The sequence below is a fragment of the Triticum dicoccoides genome, chromosome 1B (assembly GCF_002162155.2).
Source record: "Triticum dicoccoides isolate Atlit2015 ecotype Zavitan chromosome 1B, WEW_v2.0, whole genome shotgun sequence".
Classification (NCBI taxonomy): Eukaryota; Viridiplantae; Streptophyta; class Magnoliopsida; order Poales; family Poaceae; genus Triticum; species Triticum dicoccoides.
Genome location: NC_041381.1, coordinates 664,406,043 through 664,417,125, shown reverse-complemented (window position 1 = coordinate 664,417,125; position 11,083 = coordinate 664,406,043).

Sequence of the window (11,083 nt, the reverse complement as noted above, 5' to 3'; positions counted from 1 at the left end):
ATATAACTGATGCCACTCTTTCACCTCGTGCCAAATAGTGACAGATAGTATCCATCATGCCAAAGTTGTGAAGTTGATGATGGGCAATAGGACTAACCCCGGTGGTCAACCTTGATTTCTTGGAGGTAAATCGTTGACATGTATAAATACGAGTGTTGTTTAAATGCAGGAAACTTGCTTAGTTAGAAAGTACACTAACAGATGGCGAGGAGGTAGAAGCACACTAGGATGCTGCAGTAGTACCCATGAGTACAAAAGTTAATGATCTCGACTTATCTTTTCTGTCCGTGTTGTCACATAGTTCTAGCTGTTTGTCTTTCTTTTGTATTGAATCTTTGTTACTTTCCATAATCTAAATATGGTGGTGTCTTCTGCCTGTTCTGTATAAAAAGAATCTGGCTCCCCGTTGAGGCTGCAAATAGGACTATATATAGGAACTTCCTCACTCTCATCAGAGTTCACAAGTTACGTGTGTGCCTGCTATGAGCTTTTGCTTGCCGGTATGCATACGTCGCCACACTGACGGCGGCTGCTGTTGGGCTAAAAGTGAGCTGAATCACCTCGGTGGCAGACATGGGGATTGCCAAGGTAGCTGTGGGGGGCCCAAGTTGGAGAAGATGACTAGATGAGCTTAACTGGCGTCGCGAGATCGCAGACATCGGGGTTGATCCGCTCGCGAAGAAGTGTTGCAAGCTCAGCAATCTCAAGATCTTCTACCTACAGGTTACTTGACTCGCATATGAGCTGAACTCAACATATGATCTGAGCTCTTCTTCTCTTCACGTAGTGGAAAGCTTGCTACTTGTTGCTTTGTTTGGTTCAGGACTAGAACCCTCGAATCGAAGGCCGGAACACATTATATGAATACAAAGTGAAGTTTCTACATCAATACATACGGGTTTTTTTTTTCGAAAAGGGGATTCCCCGAGTGATGCATACGGCCATCTTATTAACCAAATAAAGCAGTGCAAACATGGTTCCAAGGTCTCCAAAAGTAATAAAAAAGCAAAGAAAGCTCACATAGAGCCAAAAAGGGCTAGAAACACCGGAAAATGCCAACGAAGGCCGAGCTCCAGTGAGCTCGTTTTCAAAATTTATTTTTTCAGAGCGCGAAAAATTCTAAATTTATTTTGTGAACACACATGCACATGTATACTATGTATATGCAACATTTCACAGCATTATACGTTTACATGTTGCATACAGAAAAAAGATAAATACGCATTTCTAAATGGGCCTTTTATTTTTGTTATTGGGCCAGAAATTTGTTATTTTGGTACAGCCTACAAATCACAACATTTTTCGACAAAATTTAACACGTTATTGTGGAATACATGTATGTTCCCGTGAAATTTTTTTCAGATTTTTTTGGAACTTTTAAATAATCTTTTTGATTTTTTGAAAATACCGAGCTCACTGGAGCTCGGCCTCCAAAAATCCGCACTCCTAGAAACACCCACTAGCCATGAAAAGACGCCACAACCGGCTGGCTAAAACTAGATAGGTAAACTACATGCCTATCCTATTACATGACCGCCATCCAAACCGGTTGAAGATATCCCGAGCTACCATCTCCCAGCGGAAAGACCCAGTAACCAAATACTCCCTGGCCTCCGTCGGGGTGAGTAGTGACCACGAACGGATCAGTGCCGTAGTTCGGAATATAACCTGCAAAAAATGGATACATGATATTCTGTTAAAAACCAAATCATTTCTGCAAGTCCAGATAGTCCACAGCAAAGCACAAACTCCAACCCGAATGTGTCTCGCTAAGCCAGGCTCAATCCCATTAAGCCATGTCCCAAATAACGCGTTAACAGAATTCGGTGGATTGATATTAAAAGCGATGTGGACCGTCTGCCAAAGTACTTTGGCTCACGGGCAATCAAAAAAAAGGTGTTTGATTGTCTCATCCCGATCACAGAAGCTACACCTAGTAGGTCCTATCCAATTACGCTTTATCAAGTTGTCCTTGGTTAAAATAACTTGTTTGTGGACAAACCACATAAACACTTTTATTTTCAAAGGAACTTTGACATCCCAAACATTCTTGCAGGTAGGAATGGAGTTCGAATTAATAACATCAATATACATTGATTTAACAGTGAATACTCCAGACTTAGTCAAATTCCAGCGTAATTCATCGGGTTGTTGAGAAAGCTGGACCTCCATCAGTCTCCTAACTAGACGGAGCCATTCTTCCCAACGATTGCCTGCTAGCGTCCGTCGGAACTGAATATTAAGGGGGATAGATTGAAATACCGATGCGACGAACACCTCACGTCGTTGAACAATACGGTACAAAGACGGATATTGGATGGCCAAGGGTGTCTCGCCGAGCCAAGTATCCTCCCAGAAACGTGTACTAGAGCCGTTTCCAATAACAAACTTCATCCTATTAAACAAAGGTTGTTTGACTTTCATCATACCTTTCCAAAAAGGTGAATCGATCGGCCTGACTGTAACCTGGGACAAAGTTTTTGTCTGGAGGTACTTGCTACGAAGGATTTGAGCCCAGATGGCATCATTCTCCGTTGAGAGCTTCCACAGCCACTTGCTAAGAAGGCATCTATTCTTAACTTCTAGATTCTCAATACCAAGACCCCCTTGGTCTTTCGGTCTACAGATGATGTCCCATTTAGCAAGCCGATATTTTCGTTTAAGCTCATCACCCTGCCAAAAGAAACGCGGTCGATAGAAGTCCAGTCTCTTCCTAACACCAACTGGGACCTCAAAGAACGATAGGAGAAACATAGGCATACTCGTGAGCACCGAATTAATCAGGATTAATCGGGCTCCGTATGACATGAGCTTACCCTTCCAGCAACTCAGTTTCTTCTCAAATCGGTCCTCGATGCACTTCCACTCTTTGTTTGTCAGCCTACGATGGTGGATTGGAATACCCAGGTAAGAGAAGGGTAACTCTCCCAACTCGCACCCAAACAATTGCCTATAAGCCTCCTGTTCGTCTTTGGCTCTACCAAAACAGAACAGCTCGCTCTTATGAAAGTTAATCTTTAACCCGGTCAATTATTCAAATAGGCATAACACAAGCTTCATATTTCTCGCCTTGGCCAAGTCATGCTCCATAAAGATAATTGTATCATCAGTGTACTGAAGGATGGATACACCTCCATCAACAAGATGAGATACCAGTCCACCTACTTGACCATTTTCCTTAGCCCTTCCTATCAAAATTGCTAACATATCCACCACAATGTTAAACAGGATAGGGGACATCGGATCTCCTTGTCTTAGGCCTTTATGTGTCTGGAAGTAATGCCCTATGTCATCATTAACTTTAATTCCCACACTACCTTTTTGCGTAAATGATTCAACCTGTCGGCGCCAGGCTTCCTCAAAACCTTTCATACGCAATGACTGTTGGAGGAATGGCCATTTGACCTTATCGTACGCTTTCTCGAAATCCACCTTAAAGATTACTCCATCTAATTTTTTGGAATGGATTTCATGAAGCGTTTCATGCAGGACAACCACCCTTTCAAGAATATTTCTGTCCGGCATGAAAGCAGTTTGGGACTGTTGCACCACAGAATGCGCAATCTGTGTGAGCCTATTAGTCCCTACCTTGGTGAAAATTTTGAAACTAACATTGAGGAGGCAGATCGGCCTGAATTGCTCAATTCTCACAGCATCCATTTTCTTAGGAAGCAGTGTGATAGTTCCAAAATTCAAGTGAAATGAGAACAGATCATGGAACATAGGTAGCAAATCCCCCTTAATAATGTGCCAGCACTTTTTATAGAACTCGGTCGGGAATCCATCCGGTCCGGGAGCCTTATTGTTTTTCATCTGTGCAATAGCATCAAACACCTCCTTCTCTGAGAATGGGGTAACCAGAATATCATTTTCGGCAGCCGATAGCTGAGGCACATCCTTAGTCCTGGACTCATCGAGGGACACACAATTATCCTCCGGAGGTCCAAATAACTACTTGTAATACTCGGTAATATATGTTTTTAGGTTATCCTGTCCTAAAATAGTGCCCTCATCTTGTTCAAGCTGAAAGATACGCTTCTTTCTGTGCTTACCATTAGCTATCAAATGAAATAATTGAGTATTCGCGTCCCCTTGAACCACTTTGCGGACTTTAGCACGCAAAGCCCACTTCAATTCTTTTTCGCGGAGCAGTTCTTTCAACCTCTTCTCCACCTCATTTTTAACCAGAAGCTCAGCTGGCATTAAAATAGTGGATTTGGCCTTTATGTCCAGGGCCTGTATAAGAGAAAGGAGTCTATACTTTTCAATCTTATACACATCACTGAGGTGGTTAGCCCAACCCCGCAAGAAACTTCTCAAATGCCTAATCTTATTCTGCCAACGCTCGATCGCAGTCGTGCCTCCTGCACCTCTATCCCATTCCCTGGCAATCAAGTCCAAGAACCCCTCACGTTCGAACCATGACATCTCGAAAGAAAAGGTGTTCTTGTTACCCACGTGGTTCGGCTCCCCTGAGTCCACGAACAAGGGTGTGTGATCGGATATTCCCCTTGAGAGAACATCAATACATACGTGCATTGCCTTTCAAAGGTCTTAGGATGTTGGATCATTGGATTTTTTGGTTGGTTATTCCTATTTAGAAACTGATCCATTTGGATGGAGACGATGATTCTCAAAACATTGCAGCCTATCTTATTGGAGACCTTTTTGATGAACAGGATTTTTTTTACATCTTTCTTCTTTTTTCTAATAAATATGTCCTTTGAAAAAAATATAAAGAAATCCACGACCTCTTGGCGACTTGGATCGTGCCTTCACCTTATCTTCTGTCTAAAGTTAGTTAATTGGGTGCCACATGGCAAAAAGTACATGTGCCGTAACCAGATGGTGTGATGGGTACTGTATGGACTGTACGAGTTAGGGTAGAGCAGAGAAGATATGGCCTTGGCCGGTTCTTTCAATTGGGAGTTCTTTTTCTTTTGACATTCTCTAAATTTTCATGATGTAACAGTACAAATTTTACCACGGGATTGATATTCTGAATATGAATAAGCTTCTGGTTAGACTGACAGACGGTGCTTGTTTGAAAATCCATGCTATTTGGGGATTTTCTGTTAGTTGAAGATACCTGTAAACTTTCTTGTGTTTATAATGCATTTTAAATCAATATGATCATGTGCGGTACTAAATACTTCTTGATTTGATATTTTTTAGATTACTTCAGAGGATCAAATTATTGTGGCAACCACAATGAGATTGGACAAGATGCACTGCCACCGCCTTGAAAGGATGTGCAAGCCACATTTTGGTAGACATTTCTAGATAGAACTGTGAAGTATTTTATATTGTATATACTTGTATGTGATGAAAAATGAGTAATTGATAAAATTTTCAGCTGTCTATACAACAACCCAAGGATTCCTGAAAAGTGCATATGGGAGACATGCTGAGCCCGCTATTTTCTAAAAAAAACTATTTTCACAGCTCAAAAAATCTAAAAACAATAAACACATAAGCATATATTTATAGTATACACGTAAAATGTTAATTAATATATATGCTCATATGCGGTGCACACACAAAAATTACATAGATTAAAGTGGGCCTTTTCTTTGTTGTATTTAGGCCAGACTTGTTTTGTGTAGCGTGCAAATCAAAACTTCATGGACACTTAAAGGACATGTATATGTATTTATAGAAAAAATGATTTTTTAAAACTATTAAATATATTTGATATTTGTTTCAAAAAGGGCTCCGTCCGTCCTAACAAATGCCGCACTCAAAAGATTCCAAACTTTATGGAGTAATCGGTTATTTATTCAGTTACCGCGATGATTATCCAGATGACCAAGGAACAACACTACGTATGTCCTCTCCTCGACAACGATGAATAAGAAGGGCTGATACACCACAACATCCACCATCCATGTATACGACTATGACGTTGAGCCTGCCGACAAGCTCAGTCACCGTTGCGCGATGCAGCTCGTCGAGAAACGTTGACCTGAGAAGGGGAGAGCGAGGAAAGGTGGTGGTGGTGGCCACGATCTAGGGTTTCTCCCGGGCCGCTGCGGGGAGCGGCAAGGCAGTGTTGTCCACCCTCCAACAACACTTGAAGAGCAGGCCAAGAAAACTGTCAGAATCAATTTGGCCGACCTCAGCAGGCCAGCCCGTTCCCATTCTTTCTCAAAGGTAGTGGGTCGCAGTGAGTGAGTGACTAGTGACGATGACACCGCACACTCCAACGCAAGCTCCATGTCTCCGTTCCCCTTCGCACAAACCCTAACCCTAGGCTTGGCGACATTTGAGCCACTAGAGGCAATGCCGCCTGGAGGAGGAGGAGGAGGAGGCGAAGGCGAGCATGGGTACGAGAAGCCGGCGGAGGCATTGCCGCCAGGAGAAGGAGGAGGCGAGCACGGGCATGTGTACGGGGAACCGACGGCCGCCCATGGAGGGGAACGCCGCGACGAGGAGGATCCATCCCGTTCTTCCCCATCGCCGCTGCTGCTGCTGCCCGGCCTCGCCGTCGTCTCCATAGAATCTAAGGTTCGCGCCCATCCTCTTTCCAATAATCGATCTGGCAGATGGCACTGGAACCTTTGTGTTATTTGTGTCCCTGATGTCAAGACATGCTTGCCTGTTCACGGCAATGTTCTACTCATCAGAAACTGGGGGATGCACTTCCGTGCAGGGTCCGTGTCATTATCTCAGAACACATCGGTTTGGTGCCTTCCTGAATGGCACTATGCACTTGTATCCTCGTATGTCAATAGTCACAGTGGACATGAATGGAAATGCTTGCCGAAAATTGAAATGCCACCCGCCATTATGAACAACCACAGTGTCGTTCCTTTCGTTGGGCAGTCCCATATGCTTCGAGTATAGACAACCAAGATGGTTGCCAACTCTCTGTTTGGGTTCTTGAGAATTATGCTACTGGACAATGGAACCTAAAGTGTACCGTGAACTGCTTGGAACTGATCGGACGAGATTCTCTCACAGAAGGTGAATACTACCGAACGTTTGCAATTCATCCGGATTGTGACTTGATTTTCCTTATTGACAATAAGGAGAAGGCATTGTCATATGATGTGACTAGTCAGAAAGTGCATGTTATTTCTTCTTCTGGAGATTTCCTGGGAGGTCTTCCTTACATTCCCTATTTTGCGGAGTGGAAATCAGATGGTCACTAGAGACTTGGTGTACTCAGTGTGGCACTAGCGACTTAGTAGACATCGGTTGTTGGGTATATGCTAAATCTTGTAGTTCTGAAGCTGTGTGTCGGATTAGGCATACAATAGGGCGCGCGCCCTTTCGCACCTCTATTTTTTTTTTTCTGTTAGTGTCTGAGTGCATGCCCTTTTGTTGCTTTGAACAATGTTGATTAGCCATGAAGAATGCTCTCTAATGGGAATGTTTAGTTGTATGAATGAACCTATTTACTACTCTATTTGCCTTCATATAATAGTTATTGATGCCACTCTTTTAGCTCGTTTGTGGTAAGCTAATATATTCTCTATGTTTGAAATCTTTTAGTTTCCTGCAAGATTACATTTAGTCTGCAACTTGTTGGCCACCAATGTTAAATGTTAAGCTTGCGTTGTTGTCCATTAATAACAGAAATGGAGCACAGAGTAGGAGTTGTGGTGAGTAAAATGTACCTGGATCATTAGCCTCGTTGTTGTCATGGCTGAAAGACTGCGTGTGTTCCTGATTAGGTTCAGGACAGTAAGCTATGTGCATTCTTGTTAAGCATGTAATGGGCACACAAAGCATAACAAGGAGGTAGGCTGTAATGGCATGCATTTGCACTGCAAGGGAAGGCGCTGGTTGACCAACTCCAATCAGCAAACCTCACAACGCACCTCTGCCATCACCCATACATTGGCTCTTTCTGCTTTCATCTGGTACACGAGGGCAACGATAGAGGGGAAGGTCATAGTAGCAACTAGGCCATATTTAATGTATAATTGACCAAATGGTTGGGTGTAAAAAGTTTTTGATCCACCTCTCAGGAAAAAGACAAATTCCGGCATATTCATTTACAATTTTTCGAATTTCCAGAATGAGATTTTTTGTGAAGAACCAAACAAATATTTGTTATAAAAAAATCTTCTCCATTTTTCAAGAATATTATACCACATTTTATGAACAAATTTGTGTACATTAGAAACATTTTTTATAGATATTAAATAATTTTTAGTTACATCATTGACATTTTTAACAAATATTTTGATGTCTAATATTTTGAACACATGTCTACATCTTTTAAGACACATTGTGCACATTGTTTATATATGTTTAACTTTTTACAAATACATGATTAACATATTTTCATATACTCCCAACAAAAAAAATCTTTTCATACATACGTTTTGATGTCTATATTTTTTTTACACATTGTACATTTTCGTATACATGATTAACATTGTTGATATTTGTTAGAAAAGTTTAAATACATGATTAACATTTTGGTGTAAGTCGTGGCCTGTGAGGCTGTGACTACAGTCACGGGCGAGGCGTGAATTGAAGCCATATATTTATAGGCTCGGTAAACGGCAAGATCTAGCGGACTCCCAAACAAAGACTGCGAAGCGGCACCGCTCGGGAATAGCCAGCAGCGGCACACATGCAACGACAGCGACAGGATCAGGCTGCCACACAACGATTGGCCCAACAACAACTGGTACACGACCCAATGACGAATAGAAAGCAAGAAAGCGACCTGGCCCAACAACGGCAAAGATTGACACCGACAGGACAATCGGGCCAACAGCGGCCAATCAAAAACCCAACAGCGGCACAGATCGACGGCGATGGGACATCTGGGCGAACAGCGGCCAATCAAAAACCCGAAGAAGCATCGAACCAAAAAGTTCTGTCAGGACGTGAACTTCACCGCAGAAACTCGCCCACACCCAACAAAAAATACTAAACCAACCAAACCAACATGCACACACATTCAAAAAAAAATCAAATCAAAACCTGGACACACCACTCATTTCTACACAGCCATGTACCAAAATAATACACGTGCCATATACAAACTTACCCAAGAGTCATTTTCGGCCAAGTGGGTGAATAATGGAGCGAAAACACCCCCGAAAATTGAGGCTTGGGTATTAGTTGCTAGTGTTAAAGAGTCTGTTGTTAGGGAAATGATCAGAGACGTTCGAGTTTACATTGGGGATAGGGTACTACATATGAAGTTAGTGGGTGAACTTCTCGTCAAAGTAACTGAATCACTGGGTTACTTGTGATGGGAGCTTCCACGTTTTGTTTTATGCAGCCAAATCAAACTTTGTATTTTTTCACTGCTGTTTCAGCGCAGTGAGATCCAAAAGAGACAACTTTCTTGCTCAGTTTATAGTTAATATTACACGATTATTATGAATTTATACCAAATAATTTTACTTGTTTAAAATTATATATAACACATTTTTTCAAAATTTAACTTTAACCAGTAACCATTGATATTCAAATATAATATTTTTATCATATATTTCTCATTTTTAAATAATATAATTTTTATTTGGCCCATGGATACTTGATTTGAGTTTAAATCATAAATTGTAATAGTGCAACCTAGTTGTCTTAGTTGTAATAAGACGGTAGACTAGAAAAAAGTAAAAATGAACAACATTACATGTCTTAACAAGTTATTTTGTGACATTTTGATGAATTATAAATATATGTACATGTTTGTGTCGTTTTCTGGACGCATTGTTGTCTAAGTTATTAAAATATTGAATAGCCGGTGTAACAGATGGGTTTTCGTTCGAAATCCTGATACTTCCTAAGAGATTATCCAGTTTGTACACGAAGTGCATCCAGTTTTTGTCGTAACCCTCTTTATTTTTTTGCATATGCTATGCGGGTGAAATGATGATACATTGCCAAGTTTCAACCTTTTCAAAGTTCATTTTGTACTGCTTTTCACTTTCACGGTGATTTAGCTCTGAAAACAAATCAGTAAATGCATCGAAAATAGTAAATTATGTCAGAAACGGTTGAAAGTTGATGACGTTGATTTGAATTCTGCATCTGAACGCGGAAAAAGTCCGGAGTTGTACTAAGTTATTAAAATATTGAATAGTCGGTGTAACAGATGAGTTTTCGTCCGAAACCCTGATACTTCCTAAGAGATTGTCCAGTTTGTACATGAAGTGCATCCAGTACTTCAAAAAAGATTGTGGATTTGAATTGTGCATCTGAACACAGAAAAAATACATTGATCAGTACAGCCTTTCAGCCAAAACGCGCTACTGCTACAGAGAAATGCATAAAAAAATGCATTGATCATCAATGATCTTTTTGTATATAATCTAAATTGTCAATAGGAATCTACCCCGATTTAAGAACTGGCGAAGACTCCTATTGCAGCCACAGATCCTACACATAGAGTTCAATGAAGACCAAGTGGTTGTGATAGTTTGAGAAGTAACATATTTAAGGTGGTAAAAACTCTGTTAGCGGAGCGAGGTGGGACTAAAAAACAACTGCAGAATGAATCAGCTAGAAACCTCTAGTACCGGTTGGAGGCATGAACCGCTACTAAAGGTGCTGGTGGGGCCCCAGCCTGACCACAACCTGTAACTGCCTCTTTAGTATCGGTTCGTGGCACGAACCGGTACTAAAGGTTCTCCACGAACCGGTACTAATGATCTTCGTCCCCCTAGCCATTGGGACTGTCACTAATGATCACACTAGTGCCGGTTTTTGTTACAAAGCAGGACTAATGTGCCTCACATTAGGCCCTTTTTCTATTAGTGGGTGGCTGCGGCGGCACGGTGAGGAGGCCGCGGAGGACCTGCGTGGTGGCGGCTCCAACGACACACAGCGGCATGGCGGCATGAAGGTGCTGCGCTGCGGTTGAGGCCGCAGCGGTGCAGGGCAATAAGCCGTGGCGGCGAGCCAGGCACGACCGGTGCGTGTTATGGGTGCACACTAGACGCGTTGGGCGCGCTGGGACCGCGGGCACGCGTACGAGCGTGCGGCTGACGTTGGGAGGAGGCGTATGTCACCGTTGTGCTCGAGTCCATGCTTGAGTTCGGCTACATCCTTCCGGCGTTTGTCGCTGGCGGCTGCCATGGCGAACGCGGAGGCGGTGTGCGGTGAGCGT